The 17,588-nt window shown below is 32.3% G+C and overlaps 1 protein-coding gene across 2 annotated transcripts in view; it reads right to left on the bottom strand.

Annotated features, from left to right (window-relative positions):
• The window catches only part of LOC118195342 (uncharacterized), a 123,160-nt gene that overhangs the window by 15,478 nt on the left and 90,094 nt on the right, over positions 1–17,588 (bottom strand). The gene's annotated exons all lie outside the window — the stretch shown is intronic.

Genomic DNA, 17,588 nt, shown 5'->3' with positions numbered 1-17,588 from the left:
CTGCACACAGATGAGTTTTTTTTAAATGTGATTGACATTTTAGAATGAAAAGGCTTTAAAAAATATAAAACTACTTAATAGAAGACAAAAAGTGAAATTTATATATCATTTCCAAAAATTCAGTCAAAATGCTTATTACAGTCAAAAGTCGTTAATTCGGACACCCATAATCCGGACCTCAAAGCTACAAACTTTCTGCGCATGCGTCGCGTTCACGCATGCGCACAGGCGTTTACGAGAGTGCATAAGACCCTTACAGCTGCGAATATGTTTGTGCGCATGCGCGTTTAATGTGTAACGGAGTTATACGCTAAGCTAAAGTTATCTAATTCAGTTAATGTTGCAGATTGCGTTGTTCCTTAATCTTCGAATTGGATCCGGCTTATTATTTTTTGCAGACTGTTAGAGCAATTTTATAAAATTAAGCTTGAACTTTCGATTATGTCAAATAGAATTTCCGATATATATTTACTACAAAGCGAAAGTATGTTTTGAAATCCGAAATCTGTTTATCAATTTCACGCTGCTCTGCGGCAGAGGGGGGGGGGCAGAAACGTCATTCTTAGATTATGATAGATTAGAAAGATTATGTCAAATAGAATTTCCGATATATATTTACTAATATGTAATTTGTATCTACAAAGCGAAAGTATGTTTTGAAATCCGAAATCTGTTTATCAATTTCACGCTGCGGATTGGAAGTTGATCTGTCAGCACTATCCTTATCTTCAGAGCAGATGTTTTTATTTTATTTGGTTTATAATTCGGTACTAAGTGTAGTATTTCATCTCGATATACTCCGTCTTTGATATGATTTAAATCAAGTTCCTCGTCATTATAATTCGCTTCCGATAGTGAAGAAAGTGACCCAGAGGTTATTGAAAACGAAAACATTTCGATTCACAAATTAGTCGGTATTCTCAACACAGCAATTATAGGACTTGAACAGCGGAACTTTGTAACTAAACAAGAAATTATGTCTGTTTAATAGAATTAAAGAGAAAGTATTATCACATGAAACGAAGCAACTTACATTGAAGGAAATGTTTAATAAAGTAAACAAATAAATATTAAGCTTTTTCTTTTTGTAAATTTTGATACCCTTTAGATCATAATTGTTCTTTATTTCATAAATTACGGTTTCATATTTTTAATTTTGTAATTTCTGCATGCCATCTTACCAGATTTAAACTGATGATCTATAATCCAGAATCGCCGAAGTCCCGACGAGTCCGGATTAACGACTTTTGACTGTATATTTCATTTGTAAGCTCAGACAGTTCAAATGCTAATTTGATCAAATTACAAACTGTCACCATCATTTTAAAAAGAGAAAAACTGCATTTACCTTAATATTTTTAGGAATGTATTACTGAAAATAGTAGATACCTTTTACAAGTTCTTCTAGTTTAAAATAGTTACAGCATTCTTATTATTCACGTCTTTATAAATTCTTTACATTTCAATCTTTTTGAACATTTTTGAGTTTTAATAATATCATGGCTGAAAGGGAACTATTATTAAGCAATGTATTAGCTAAGTTTCAAGTTCATACACTCATTATTAGTGTAAAATGCATGTTGAATACATCTGCAAAGACTACAGTATGAAATTTTGAATTTTTTCTTATCCAATTGCTTTCCTTGCTGATATGAAAACCATGATAACATGAAACCTTTTAAGTTCTATTATTTATATTAAATTTTTGGCACCCAACAATTGTGCACGAACAGTCTTTTTGGGATTTCAAAATGCATGATAGAAGTGGTTGCTAACCCTAAACGACGCAGTATCCATGATGATTTATTCATGTAGAAGAAAATTTATTCCTTTGCACTGAACCTGACAAGATGATTTACATAAACAAGCATATAGATTCAGAATGTTTATAAATGCTTGCTTTTGAAATGCAAGTTAATAGATTAGGATTAAATCATTAAAGACTGCACCAAATATGCGAATAAAACTATTTTTGTTGTTATTATGGCAGACAATTAACAGCTGCTAGAAAAACTATAAGACAAGCTATTTCTAAAATAATAAATGTTTTAGAACCTGAAATTAAAAAAGACATTTGGGATAAGAATATGGCAGAGGAAAATTTGTTTTTACTTACTTCTAAACAATCTGCATTGAAAGAAATACTAGGTTGTTTTAAATGGGATAAGTCCGAAATAGAAATGGAATGCAATTCTGTGTTAGATTATGATGAAAGAATGAGTTTATGTATTTTTAGAGCTAAAAAGAAACTTATTTAAATTCTCAGATAGTAAACAATACTGAAAACCAATCCACTGGCAACCACACTGCTGCCGTTAAGATCGAAAACAAAACTAACATTTGGTTACCTAAAATTTCGATTCCTAAATATTATGGTGATCCTAGTTTATTTTTGGAATTTTATAATTCTTTTGAAAATGCTATTGGTATTAATAATGAGTTAACAAAGGTCGAGAAGTTTACCTATCTGAAATCCTTACTTGCAGTATCTGCTTTAAGTGCAGTATCTGGGTTCTCGCTATCCGATGAGAATTATGACACTATAAGTTTAATCAAAGAAAGATTTGGATGACCAGATTTGGTTATATCTTCGCACATGAACAAACTCTTGAATCTTGAACCTGTTAGAAGTTCATCCAATGTGAAAGCACTACGAACACTTTACGATTCCTGTGAAATCAACATAAGAAGTTTAAATTCTTTGGGTATTGTGTCAGAAGCTTATGGCAGCCTTTTAGGACTGGTTATTTTAAAGCTTTTACCAGATGATATGAATTTGGAGTTTAATAGAAAACAAAACTCTACAGCAGTATAGCTTAACAGAACTTCTCTAATTCATTAGATTGGAAGTTGTGAGTCAGGAAGCTTCTAATTAAATAATAAACTCAAAGGAAAGAGAGACAAATTATGGTGTTAAGCCGAATAAAAATAATTACTTAAAAGGGGCAAGCATTCCCAATGCTTCAGGGTTAGTTACAATGACTAAGCCATACTGTTTTTATTGTAATCAAAATACACATTATACAGGAAAATGTGAGAAAACAAATGAGCAAAAAAGAACACTGTTAAAAAACCAGGGGCGCTGTTACAGATGTTTTAAGAAAGGACATGTATCATCTAGATGTAAAGTGAAACTTCAACCTTGCAAGTTGTGTAATGGTTAAATCATAGTAAGTTATTTTGTAAAAACATTTTTCTTGAAACAGAAACACTTTCAGATATTAAACAGAAAGTAGTTGCAGTATCAGATTCTAAGCAGAATGTAGTTGCATCCATGTCATTTAACTTTTAAGACTGTTTCTGAAACTGCTGATAAAGGTGTATACTGTGAAAATCGTTTAACACGAAACCGAGGGGATTGAAATATTTTGTCGTGTTAAAGGATATTGAGGAAAAAAACATACATTCAACAAAATTAAGTTTATTAGAGTACATTTTATTTACATAGATATGTATATATGCACGTATTTAATCAAAATCAATGAAACAAAAACATCCACAAGAACTTAATAAAATTTAATACAAAATTTTTAAGTTTTTAGAAAAACAAAACATTAATTGAGTTTTTGGAAAATAATTTGATATTTTTCTTTGCATTGCCTTTTTTAGCATAAAATTTTTAACAAATTGTTCAATGTCATCCAATTTGTTATTCATTTCATGATTAGAATGTCCATCTAAATAACTGCATATACTTTTTATGATGTTCCTCATTTTGGATGATGTGGGAACAGGATTATTCATTTCATTTTCATCGTCGGAATCTGCATTAATATTTTTTAGCTTTGAACAAACTCCAAAATTTCTTTGTCTGCCATAATTGGGGCTGTATACACATTATCATCAAATACTGCTGCGAATTCTTCCAATAATACAGTAGGACAGTCCACTAATACAGAAATTTTCTCAAACATTTGATTAAGTGTCAACTTGGTTTCAACATTCTTCTTCTCCATTTCTGGCTAAAGAATCTGATATTTTTGAGAATCGTACATGGCAAAAACAATTTTCATTCGTCCTTGGAGTCACTGAATTCCATGCAGAGTGCAAGATAAGAAGAGAGAGACATGCAGAGAGCAACATATGAACCAAACTCACTGATTTTTACTCACATTGTGATGTACTCGTCACTGAATTCCAAAGCCAATTGATGAGAGACAAGATGTTTGTGTGGCGTTTGTAGTAGCGGAAGCTGATTATAGCTTAGATAAACAAACCATGTCACAGGCTATTCCGAGGGTATTTTCAGAGCCAACTTAGCCTCCTTTCTACGAAACATGTGAAACCACCTGTCTTTCATTTCACACCCCACTTAAATCTCGCCTACAAGGCCAGTGTTTTCTGTATTTTGTTCATTTCCAGAAAGGATATCTTTTTGTGTTAAGCGATTTTTATTTTGTGTTAAGAGAAACAAAATGCATGAAAATACATAGTAGTTTGTCGGGACCGTTGTATTATTTCGTGTTAACCGATATTTTGTCTTAAGTGTTTTCGCATTTAACGTATTTCACGGTATTTACAAATTTGCATTGTTTACGCTTCAGATACAGAGAATACTAGAGGCCAAATAGTAAAAATCCCAATTGATGATGGGTCACAGAGGTCATTTATTAGATCTGATTTAGTTAAAGAACTAAAATTAAAGACTTTCAGGAAAGAAAGTCCATTAGTCTACCATGGATATACCCAAAGGAATATATTTATTCCTTTGGGTATATCCATGGTAGACTAATGGAATATAATGTTGTCCAAATAACCCTAAAAAGTTTACATTGTCCTAATGACTCAATCACAGTTGAAGCTCTTGTTACAGACACTATTCCCCCAAAACATTCTGGAAATATTAAAATCAGAAAATTTAAAATTAGCCGATAATGGTGAAGCAGCTGAAATGAAAATATTATTAGGATCTGATTCGTTCTGGGAAGTGCAAACAGGTGAAAAAAACAAAGAGTAAGTACAAAATTAATTTGTGGTGTCTTCTATATTTGATTGGATCTTTCAAAGGTGATCAGTCTAGTGCCTGTATGTATAACTGGGACTTCTCATTGCTTGAAGGAAGACGATAATTCAATTAATGATTGTTTGCAAAGGTTTTGGACCACTTTAGTTTAGAGGAGGAGGAGAGAGGAGGAGAATATCAGTCATTGAGAAATTTGAAATAGAATTGCATTTCACTAATGGTAGATATGTAGCTCGTTTGTTATGAAGTCACATGATGAAAATTTGGGTAATAATTTAGAAAATGCAAAGTGATGTCTAGTAACTTTAGTTAATAAACTAAAAAATGATGAATGGTTTATGATAGCATAATAAACGGACAATTAAAAACCAAATAATTGATTGCAAAACTGAAAGTTTCGAAAGTAATAAAATGTATTACATGCTACATTGTCTAGTGGTAAGAAAAAATGTATCAAAAACTTAAGTCCGTATTGTGTTTAACGCATCTTTGAAGTTTAACAATGCGGTATCTCTGAAATATTGTTTGATGTCTGGTCCAAATTTGAATCTTTCTCTTTTGGACTTGATATTGCAGTTCAGACAATGCAAACATACGCTTTTAGCCGATATTGAAAATACCTTTCTCCAGTCCCCGGCAAATTGAATCAAAATAAAGATACTGAACTGGATTTATTCTGTGATGCATCTATTAAAATGTAACGTGCAGTCGCATATTTTAGATTGGTTGAGAAAGGGTAGGTAGCATTCATTATGGCAAAATCTAGAATTGCACCAATAAAACAAAAACCCACACTTCGCAGGCTAGAGCTGTTAGGAGCATTAACATGGCAATACTTAATAAAAATTTAAAAGAGCTGTTTTCAATTCATGAAGAAAATATCTATCTGTGGACTGGCAATATAATAATGGTTCACTGGATCTATAGTGTTCCTGAACGTTGGAAAATCGAGTATCTGAAATACAATCATTAACTTGTCCAAGTAACTGAAGCCATTGTAAGGGGAAGTCCAACCCAGCGGACATTTTATCTCGAGGGTGTTCAGCTGAATATTTGTTGTCTTCAAAATTATGGCACTCTGGACCAGACTGGTTAGTTGAATCAGTGAGTGCTTGGACTAGTAAATTTATTGCACCATAGAGTTTTCTGATTCTGAATTAGAGCAGAAAAGTGTATAAATGATACCACAAAACTACCGTTTACTGCAGAAAAATCTAATCTTCTGTTGAATCTTGGAAAATATATTAAATCAATTACAGCTATTAAAGTGACTACATGGATCATTAGATTTATTCACAACCTGAAAAATAAAACTGACACGAAAACAGGACCCTTAACAGCAGAAAGATCTCTTTGCCTCAGAATTATATTTGATAAAAAAAAGTTCCGTATGAACATTTTCCTAATGAAACTAATAGGTTAAAGTCAGGACTGTTGATTTAAAAAAACTCAAAAATTTATAAACTGAATCCTTTTTGAAGTGAAGAGGGAGTTTTGTTAGTAGGACGAAGACTACAAAAATCCTCTAAATTTTCATGAACAGCATCCTATAATTATTCCTTCAAAAACTCATTTTACAGATCTTCTGGTACGTGATGCACAAGAACGAGTTCTTCATACAGGTGTAGCTAATATGCACATGTTTCTCTGTGAAAAATATTGGATAATTAGATCTAGACAAAATGTAAAATGGGTTATAAGAAACTGTGTACTGTGTCAGCATTATAACTTCTGACCGATGTAACAAGTAATGGCACCACTATCTTCATCTAGAATTGAAAAAGCAAATCCCTTTGATGTTACAGGACTGGATTATGCAGGTCCACGTTTCATTAAAAATGAAGATACAAAGTATGATATCCTATTATTTACCTGCACTGTAACTAGAGGCATTCATCTTGAACTAACAAAAGATCTCACATCTAAATCTTTCCTACTTACTTTTCACTGAATTATATTAAGAGGGTTGTGTTTTTAATATACTCAGATAATGTGCATACATCTAAGGAAGCTGATGTGGAGCTCAGAAAGATGTGGCAGGATTAAGCCATCTCGACGTAAAGAATCATTATGCCGCAAAGGGCAGTGGAGGTATATCATCGAAAGAAAAGCCTGGTGGGGCAGATTTTACGAGAGACTTAGTGTGATCCGTCAAAGCAATATTAAGAAAAATTCTTGGCAGAATATCACTGCTACCTGAAAAATTGAAAACTGTACTGACTGAAATTGAAGTGGTGATAAATCGTTGACCCTTGACTTACATCCATGAGCCCCAAGTTCTGTCACCTACTCATTTTCTGCTAGGTAGAAACTTGCTAATTTGCCTCCTGTCAAATACATTGATTAAGTGTGCAGCACTAAAGAAATTCTTTTAAAAGCACATCTGTATCTTGAAAAATTATTAAGTAACTTTCAAAAAATCTTCTATTAAGATTACTGTTGAATCGGAAATCTGCAAATTGTGTGAACAATCACCGTGCAAAACAGGACTTGAACGTGAATGATATCATGATAATACATGATGAACACTTACCATGTGGAGATTAGGAAAGGCTCTCAAAACTTTTACTGGTAGAGATGGACTAATTCGCAGTTGTGAAATAAAGACTGAAAAAGGCTTTATAAAGAGACCTTTACAGTTATCGGCTAAGTTAAGTGCTAAAAGTATTAATATTGTATGAGAGTATATTACTTACTGAACAGGTAATCTTAATATTGCTTAATGTTTATATGTATACTTAATATTTATATATAAGTATTGTATATCTAATATTTAAAATTGAAATGTATATATTAGAAAATTTTAAGGTTGTAGAAATGTATAACTGTATTAACTATTTAAACTGTATGTATAACTGTTTAAATTTAATTTTTGAAAAAAAAAAAAAATGTGTTTCTGGTAATAATTATAGTATTTTAGTTGGATTATTGAAATATTATTTGTTTATATTATTTAGATTTATAGAGATTATTGTTTAAAATTCCTGGTGCTTGAACAGAAATGTTATGACAATAATTCTTGATAAATGAAAATTTGCTTGAATATGGTAAGCTTTTACATGTTCTTGATGTTTACGTGACATTTTCCTGATTACAAATACTTGAATTTGTATTGAAATGCATAATGATTCTTAAAGATGTTCATGTATCGCTGGTAATCTTGATTGTTCTGAACTACTGTTCAGCCGGGCCCAGTGTGTAAGAAATTTGATCAGGAAATATATTTTAATCACCAGTAAATTAAGCCCTGGGTTAATATTAGAACAAGTTTAGAGCTTTTTATGAATGAGCAATCAAGAAAAGATTGTCAGTTAAATAAGCAAATGAAAATATCTGTAAAATTTTATAAAGATGTGATAATACAAGCAATAAAATTTAAAGGTTGAGTGATGTATAATATGATATATATGCTTTCATAAAATAACAGCTGCCTTTTTAAAGCCTTGAGCAGTCAACTGATTTCACAAATATAAAAAATTACATGAAGAAATAAACATAAGAGAGGAAATAATAGGCACAAATTAGCATGATATTTTTTACTGCACAGAATATTTTTATAAAATGCAGTTAAAAAATTCATAAGCACAGTCAGCCATTATACAAAGGGCAAAACTTTTTTAATCCAAACAGGACATGAATAAAAAAATATGAAATCAGTTAACTGTATTGTAAGACTGCAATATGTCCAAGAAAATATGCAAAAAGCCTAATTCTAACAATAAGTACAATAAGTGTGAATATAGGAGCTTTCAGAACACAGAGAAATTTCTTAGTTCTAATTCCAGTTTTCCCCAAAAATTATTAACTATATTGTTACAGTTTTTGTATTTATTTAGTTAGTTTTAATAGAATTTGTAATTAAAATTGTTTCATATTACTGTACATATTTGAAAAGAAAGCTATGACAGAAAAATTAAAATACAGGAGCACATACATTTAACATTTTAATAATAGATATCTCGTAATTGTACTCTTTTGCTATCAAGAAAAGTCGAGAGAATATGAGGAGATTCTCGTTCATGATTTAAAAAACTTATAAAAGTTGGAGGAAAACATCTCAATTCAGTTGCTCACTGTAGCGAACTGGTGGTGAAATCGAATTAGCTTTCTCTGTTTTGAATTAAGTTCTGTTGAATGTTTCAGTAGTTAAAAAGATAACTACCGTGAGATAATGCAATATTCTACGAATATCTCTAAGGAAATTTAAGCATTTTGTTTTTATTTGCTGTCATAAGAATAAATTTTATTCACTTTTCATCGGACTTGTGCATTCAATTTATTAGGAGCCCATATGCACGCAACAATATTTAACAATAATTGTGCAAATTATTTGCTCTCTGTTTTCCTCTTGAGAATGAAAACAAATCTGTGTGAGAATTTATACCATGTATAAATAATACCAGTAGTATGCACAACATAAGAGAGAATGAAAAGATTGAACCACTGAGATTTTCAGTATCATCATTCACTATACAATACATTCTACTGTGATTTACAGAAACAAAAAAAATTCCATTTGGTGCATTTTCATTGTAGGATAAATTATGCAACATTTAATAACATATTAATACACAAATACTATAGCCACCCTTTGAATGCATTTAACCCTTTGGGTACATTTGACGACTTAGACTTGTTGTGAACTTGTTTTGCCTAAGTTATGGATAATAAATCTTAATCATCATTCAAACTAGGACAAAATTAAACATGTGCATTCTTGTTCATGACAAAAGTGACTGGTATCAGTTATAAGAGCAAGTTTCTTCCAGTACTCCAATTGTTAAAGCTTACTAGAAAAAAAGTATCACCGACTTTTTCAGCTTTCAGTACTTAAAATCATACATCACACTTCAGCACAAAGTAGCCTTTAATTAAAGACTCGCATCATAGATTTAAAGATAGTCTCTATCATTAAAACACTATAACTGTGGTGATTATTTACACAATAGAATCAGTTTCAACGAAACGTACTTTATTGTCACGAAAGAAACAATGACGCTCCTCGCGTTGTTACATCGTTCTTCAACTTGAATATCTCCTACTGTTGCCATACACAATTTATATTAACAAAATAAATAAGGCATTATTAACATCCTCCCAACTTTTGATTATAAACCATAATCAAAACATAAAATTACCATTAAATATATTAAATAACTAAAACACAGAAATACACTTAAGTATAAGAAATAATAATAACAACTAATAAAAATATATTTCACTAAAGCACTTATTTAAATTATAAGTCCAGTTTTTCTGGAATCTTAATTTTTCTACCAGTCCTACTAAATTTTGGCTTGTTGTCAAACACACCATTATCATGCTTAACAGGCTGCTTTGAGAACTTTGTCAAACTATTGGATTCCACAGGCTTAGGACAGTCAGTATGAGATGCTATCTCAAGCTAGAGGATATATTCTCTGAATAGGATGAAGAAGTTCTTAGTGTAAAAGTCTGCACTTTCACAAGCCGCACATTACCGTCTTTACCTGGAACAAGCTCACTAATACGACCTAAAGGCCAGTTAATTCTCTTTTTGTTATCAGCTCCCACTAGAACAATATCACCCACAGCCAGTGGGTGTCTTAGTTTTTTGTTGTTCCCTCGCTGAATGAGAGCACCTAAGTATTCCGATCGAAATCGATTCCTCAATTCTTTAAGTATGATTTGTCTGTATTTGAGTCTCTTGGAAAAATAATTTTGTTCTACAGCATCAATATCTGGAACACTGCATTCATGAATGTCTTGCAAAAACATCGATGGAGAAATGGGCTTTATCACATCTGCTTCAGAGATATAAGTCAGAGGTCTTGAGTTGATTACGCTCTCACAGTCTGCCAGAGCAGTTGCCATTTCTTCATAATTGAGATGTGTTTTACCTAACACTCTTTCTAAGAGATCTTTCAGTATTCTTATTAGTCACTCCCACCAACCGCCCCACAATGCAGCAGTCGGTGGGTTAAACTTCCAGTTAGTCGAACTGACGACTCCACGTTTCTGTATACGATTCCAATCTAGTTGTTTTAATGAATTGGCTGCTCCGACAAAATTAGATCCATTGTCACAGTATACAATAGTACATCTTCCTCTGCGAGCTATAAATCTCTTAAATGCCATTAAAAAGGCATCTGTGGAAGTGGCAGTAATTAGCTCAAAATGTACTGCTCTGTACACTGTGCAAGTGAATATTAACACCTAACTATTTCTATTTTCTTTTAGAAACAGAGGGCCAGCCATGTCAACCCCTGTAATTTGAAATACTGCAGCATCTTTAACATGAATTTCAGGAAGGGGCGCGCATATCGTTTTCACGTTCCTTGAACTATATCTTTTACAGATTGTGCAATCAGCCACAATGTTTTTCACATTCTTTCTTCCGTTAAGAATCTAATATTTTTCTCTAAGCAGGTTCAAAAGTGTATGACCACCTGCGTGACAATTCTTCACATGAACAGAGAAAATAAGTCGTTTTACAACTTCGTGTTTTGCAGAAAGGATGACCGGTTTCAGAAAATCTTCACTGTCCTTCCTGTAAATAATCTTAGTTTTTACACGATAGATGCCATGATCATCTGTAAATACCTAGACTTGAGTCTATCATGTTCTAAATCAAGGGATTCCTTTTGAATCATACGTAATATCTTTAACTCTGCTTCACAAAATTCTGTTGCATTCAATTCTCCATATCTCCTGCTTTTGGTATTTGTACAATTATGCTTAAAACGAAGAATCCAGGCTATCATACATACAATTCTCTCATAATCAGAAAAATGCCTGTAGTACCAATTATTATCACAAACGGTTTTATTATGTGTCATCGTGCTAGTAGTTTTCAACTTCTCCCTTTCAATCTCTTCTTCATTCCAGCTATGATGGTTACAGGAATCCATGTAATTAAGGACTTTGGTGGGATCTTTCATCCAGTGTGGTCCCTCCTACCATCTTGATGTAATTAGATATTTCGCCTTGCAACCTCTGAATGGCATGGCAGATCAGCAGGATTTCTTTCTCCAGGAACGGGCTTTCAAGATGAAAGCTTACTGAGTTCTCTGATCTCCTTAACACGGTTTCGCACGAAAACAGACCAGTTTTCATCTCTTTTAATCCATGCGAGCACTGTTGTGGAATCGCTTCAGTAATATTTGTTAACTCTTTCCCATCCGAGGGCTTTGGTTACTGAATCTGGCACCAATTACGGCTGCCAAAAGCTCCATTCTTGGGATAGTGGACCCTCTTAAAGGAGCAACTTGAAATTTTGCAGCAAGAAGGAACAATTCAACTTGATCGTTGTTCTCAATCCTTAGAAATGTAACCGCTGTATAAGCATCTTTACTGCCATCAACAACATCAATCTCACTTAAGTATTTTAATTCTTTAAGCCATTGCAAGAAATCTTTACGAAGTTCACCAGTCAACTCCTCGTCTCAACTGACACTTTTCTTCCATGCCTTTTGTAACATTTTTAGACAGAGCATAACGGGGGGAGAAAAAACCAAAAGGATCAAATACCTTATGAACGGCAGAACATCAATATCTTAGAATCGGAAACAAACTTTTCCAACTGTTGTTTAGTGTCAACACTAGTAACTATTGTCGACATAGAAAAAGCAACTTCAAAATCTTCACTGTTTTCAATGTGGTGCTCAATAACTGAGGCCAGAAGGAAAGGGCTACATTTTGCACCGAAAACAAGTCTGGCATGTCGAAAAACTCTGAGCTTCCCCTTTTCCATGTTTTTCCACCATAAAAATCGCAAGAATTCTCTATCCTCTTTTTGAATACTTATCTGTTGATAGGCTTTTCTAATGTCCGCTATGACTCCATATCGCTGCTCTCTGAATCGCAGTAGGACGTCTGGAATAAGTTCGATTAAATTAGAACTGCACTGCAAACATTGCTTTAGAGAAGGATGGTTTGTCAACCTCACTGAAGCATCAAACACTGGATGAATAGGTGTGGTACTGCTGCTTGCCTTCAGGATAGGGTGATGAGGTAAGAAATTACCATAAGAGTTCACTTCAGAAGTGGGCACAATTTCTATGATGCCTTCATCAATCCAACTTAAAAAAACATTTTCATATTGTTGATACAAATTCATAGCTAAAAGTTTCGAAGTAGTGTACTTGAGCTTCTTTTTAGCTAAACTAAAATTATCAGGTAAAGATGACTTATCATCAGCCCAAGGAAGCAAATTTCATACCGACCATCATTATTTACTGTAAGGGTTTCTAAAAAATGTTCTTTGGTCTGAAGATCAATCTCATGTTTAGATTTCTTTTCTACAGGATCATTAATCCCTATTAAATCCAATCTCCATAAACTTGAAACTTCAGCTTCATTTATAAACATTGATGTCACTGCCATTGCTAAGTTTTCATTAGCAGCGTCTTCTACTGGCACCTTACCCATTAATGTTCATCCTAAACTAGTTTCTACAGCAACGAGACCCGAAGACAAAATTTTCCTATTTCCAGTTAACAACCTTCCCATTATGTTGGCTCCGACGAGAATATGAATAATTTCGCAATTAACCGTGACATCTGTTAAAATTATGCCATTTTCTTCTAGCTCTTTAATCTAAGGACCTTTACACACAGGCCGAACATTGTCACAAATTGTAGCTTGATCTAGCACTTCAAAATTGCAGGTAAACTTTTCATTCAAACTTCTCAATTTTATTTTATAGCAATTATGCTTCAACTCATTTGTCAAAACACCTCCGAAAAGAGAATGTACCATACTTTCCTGACGAACCGGCAAATATTTCATTTCTTTGGCTGCAGTCTTTAAAATGTATGATTTATGTGAAGCTGAGTCTAAAAGTAATTTTACAGTCTTCTGTGTACCAGCAGAAATAAGGTTCGCTTTCAAAGTTTGAAGAAAAACTCTAGGGGTATGCCTTTTGAAATTGGATAAGTTAATTTCACCCTCTATCGGTTTTTCTTTGTTTTTCGGCTGTATAGCTTTGATTTGTGTATCAAGCACATCACACATTAAAGGCACATGTTTTTTAGAGCAAATCAAGCACTTTAAGGAAACTCGACATTTCTTAACTGTGTGACCAGGTGATAAACAAGCATAGCAGCAAAGCTTATCTTTTAAAATTTCTTGCTTCTCCAATAGATTAATTTTTTGTGCGGAAAAACAGTCAGAACTCTAATGTTTACTATCACAAAAAAATGCACGATTTCGTAGCCTTGGAACCAGAAGCAGCTGTTAATAGCGCTGCAGCTGTCGGTGTCTTGTTACATAAACATTCTGCACTAGAATGTTTCTTTTTTACTGGCTTATTATCTTGATGCTTCCCTAAACCAAAACCAGCTACAGCTAAGCATATTCTTTCCTCTCCCTCTACTTCAGATCTCAAAAACTGCATTAAATTGTTTAATCGATCCTTCGATTCCGTTTTAGAATCGGAAGAATTACTACGATTCCATGCTTTAAAAAAAAATCTGCTGGAAAGCAGGACTCAACCATTGGATATAAGGTTAAAATTCCATAATCGGGGTGAGCGCCAAGCTTGGCAAGTTTTATTTGGCATGATTTTAATTTGGTTGTGGTTTCCGGCTGTATGTTTTCTTGTGGCAAACCTAGAGCTTTATTTCAGTAACTGTAAGAGCGCAAATTTAGTGTAGCCAGATTTTTTTAAAAATTTAATTTTGAAATATTGTGTTTGTTTTTAAAAGTTTTACTGTTTAATATTATTGTTATATATACATGTTTAATATTATTTTATATAAATATTTGCAGAAGGTTAAGCTGTTGTTGGTGGGAGAATGTTGGATTTCATTTGACATGAAGTTTATAATTTATGAATATTTTCATTTAATTTTATTTAGTTAATTTTTTTTTTTTAGTTTTGTTTCTTGTATGTGGCAATCGAAAGGTGTGGAATACTTAAAGCTTTGAACGAAAGTTGTTTAGTCTGTTGAATTCCACGACGATAGTAACTTGAATATTTTTGTTAGTTTATGATGCTGAATACGCATAATTTGCTATTCTGTTTACGTTTAAAACTGACTTCACAGTGCTCTGATCTGATAAGTGTATACATTTATTTACTCAATAATTATTTACAAGAATTGTTCATACTACTATCTTATGATGAATTACATATATATAGGACTATGCTTTTACTAGCAAAGCTGTTGGACTTTGTTTTACTCATCTAGTATTTTATCATCTCATTTTACTATTCTGTTTACGTAAAATAACAGCATTTCACTACTGCAAAACTTAAAAGTTACCATTCTGTTTATGTTTAAAAATCACATTTTAGTGCTTTCATTTAGTGTGCCTAAAAAATTAACCAAATTTTGAAGGCCAAAATAGTTTGGCGCCAACTTACCCCGCTTATGGAATGAATTTTAGCCGGATATAATACAGAAGCACATTTATCAGTTGTCACATCTAATGTTTCCAAAGCATGTAAATAAGATTCAAGTTTATCGTACAAAGAAGTTAATGAAAACTTTTCCTTAGTTTGAACAGTTACGATTAATTTCAATAATTCTCTAACATATACTTCGACTAAAATATCTTCCGTACCAAAACGGGATTTTAAACTTTCCACAGCCTTTTCATAATTAACACCGATAGGCAAAAAAACTCTCGACAACTTATCTAGCGCGGGAACCCCACACAGTAGTTTGAATTAAATACTGGAATTTATCCTCAGGGGCATTATCATTATCTTTATGAATTTGTTCAAATTGACTCCAGAAAGGAAGCCACTCTTTAATATCATCCTCAAATTGTCTAAATTCTAATCTAGGCAAAGTTGGATTCTTGCCAATTCCAGTTCCTAATCCATTTTTGTTTTTTTGAAGTTCTTGTTCTATTCTCAATTTTTGAAGCTCATAATCCAGCTTAACCTTTTCAATTTGTCTTTGCTCTAACAATTTTCGATCCGAAATAGCAGTTACTGTAATGGCTAATTGTGGTAAACATTCACCGATTTCTTCCACAACTTGTTTCAAATCTTCTTTTTAAAAACCTTTTATCACTTGAAACATATTTAAATACGAAAATAGTCCTGTAACTGGACTGTAACTGTAAAATTTGAAATTAAAACCAAATTTAAAAAAAAAAAAAAAAAAAAAAAAAAATTTGGATCCTACAATTTTTTTTTTTAAATTTGGTGTTAAGTAACATCCCCTTCACAAAAGTTTCAGATATGTCCCCGGACATATCCTTCCCACTTTTGATAGCTCAAATTAATGAATATAAAGTTAACATATTCAGAAAAACAGAATGCAGTCACATGGTTACCTCACATTATGAGTTCTGAAAAAAAAAAAAAAATGCCTTTCTTTCAGAGAGAGAATTTCATTTGCTGACTCTGTGAAGGAGGATTTCATGCAAGATACCTTATATGATGAATATTTGTCGTTATAATATGAACTTTTTTCATTCTTTCATGCTTGAAGGTACTTAATACATTCAACATGATTAATTTTAAGTGCAAGTGAAAAAATGAGAGCTAGATGGTTAGAATGTAATGAAAGAGATATAGAAGGGGTTTAAAGGAGAAATCAGAACAACATGAAAGTTTAAGATGAAAGAAATATTAGTTTTAAAAAATTAACAACAAAAAATGCTGAATAACACAGCAAGGCAGACTCTAATAATTCCTTCATTTAGAAGAACAAAACCTTCATATGCTCATGCACAAAAGTATTAAGAAAATATTTTTTTTTTTTTTTTTTTTCAAAAGTTCTGCTAGACTAGTAATCTCTTCATCACATCCTAAGGAGAAAGTGCAATTTTAACTATCCATTTGATTTACATTAAAGACAATGACTTTACTCATACTAATATTTCAATTTAGCCAAACCAAATTACAGGTTTCAGCAATTTTACAGTAAAATAAGGTTATCAATACACAAGGGCTATATTTTAAGCAACATCAATTCTGCAGTAAAAACAAAGCTGTCAAACATTCTTTAAAAGGATAATATATATATATTTTAATTTATATATAATTATCTATTTTTCTACAATTTTCTTGTCAGTTTAAATATTTATTGCAACAAATAGTGAGTTTACCTATACCCTACCTCCTTGGAGAACTATGTCATATATCAAGATAGCCAGTTATTCAGTTATCACTTCTCCATTAGTGTTTTGTTCTTCCTTAAACAACCTCATTTTCCCATTTTAATGTCACTCACTGCATTATCGCCATACACTTCAGATATTTTGTGATTAAAATTTACAGCTTTCACATGTCTTGCTATGAACTGGATGATTGATAGTATTTTCCAGTCAATTAAACCTTCGGTATTGCAGTCGGTTCCCCTAACCACTATACTGTCTGGTCGACTCATTTTAAAACTTACCTCCTTTCTTGCCAACTGTATAAAATTTTATTGTTATTTATAACTCCCACCACTTTTTATTTTTTGTAAAATGTCTAAATATTTCAGCAAATAAAACAAATTTCTGTTATATTATGCTTTCATACTATTGAACTGAAAGATCACAAAGTTGTCATAAAAATTGTACCATTAATATGCAGCAAGTAGTCCAGAAATTTAATAAGGAGAATAAACAAGAATCTCATATTGGACAATTTATCACAAGAGACATGGGCAAAATCAAACTGTAAATGATAAAAATTATC

The sequence above is a fragment of the Stegodyphus dumicola genome, chromosome 5, assembly GCF_044657685.1.
Source record: "Stegodyphus dumicola isolate Sdum_Otavi_A_Nest chromosome 5, ASM4465768v1".
Lineage (NCBI taxonomy): Eukaryota > Metazoa > Arthropoda > Arachnida > Araneae > Eresidae > Stegodyphus > Stegodyphus dumicola.
The sequence above is the reverse complement of the archived record's forward strand: the minus strand, read 5'-3'. Positions and strand labels throughout refer to the sequence as shown.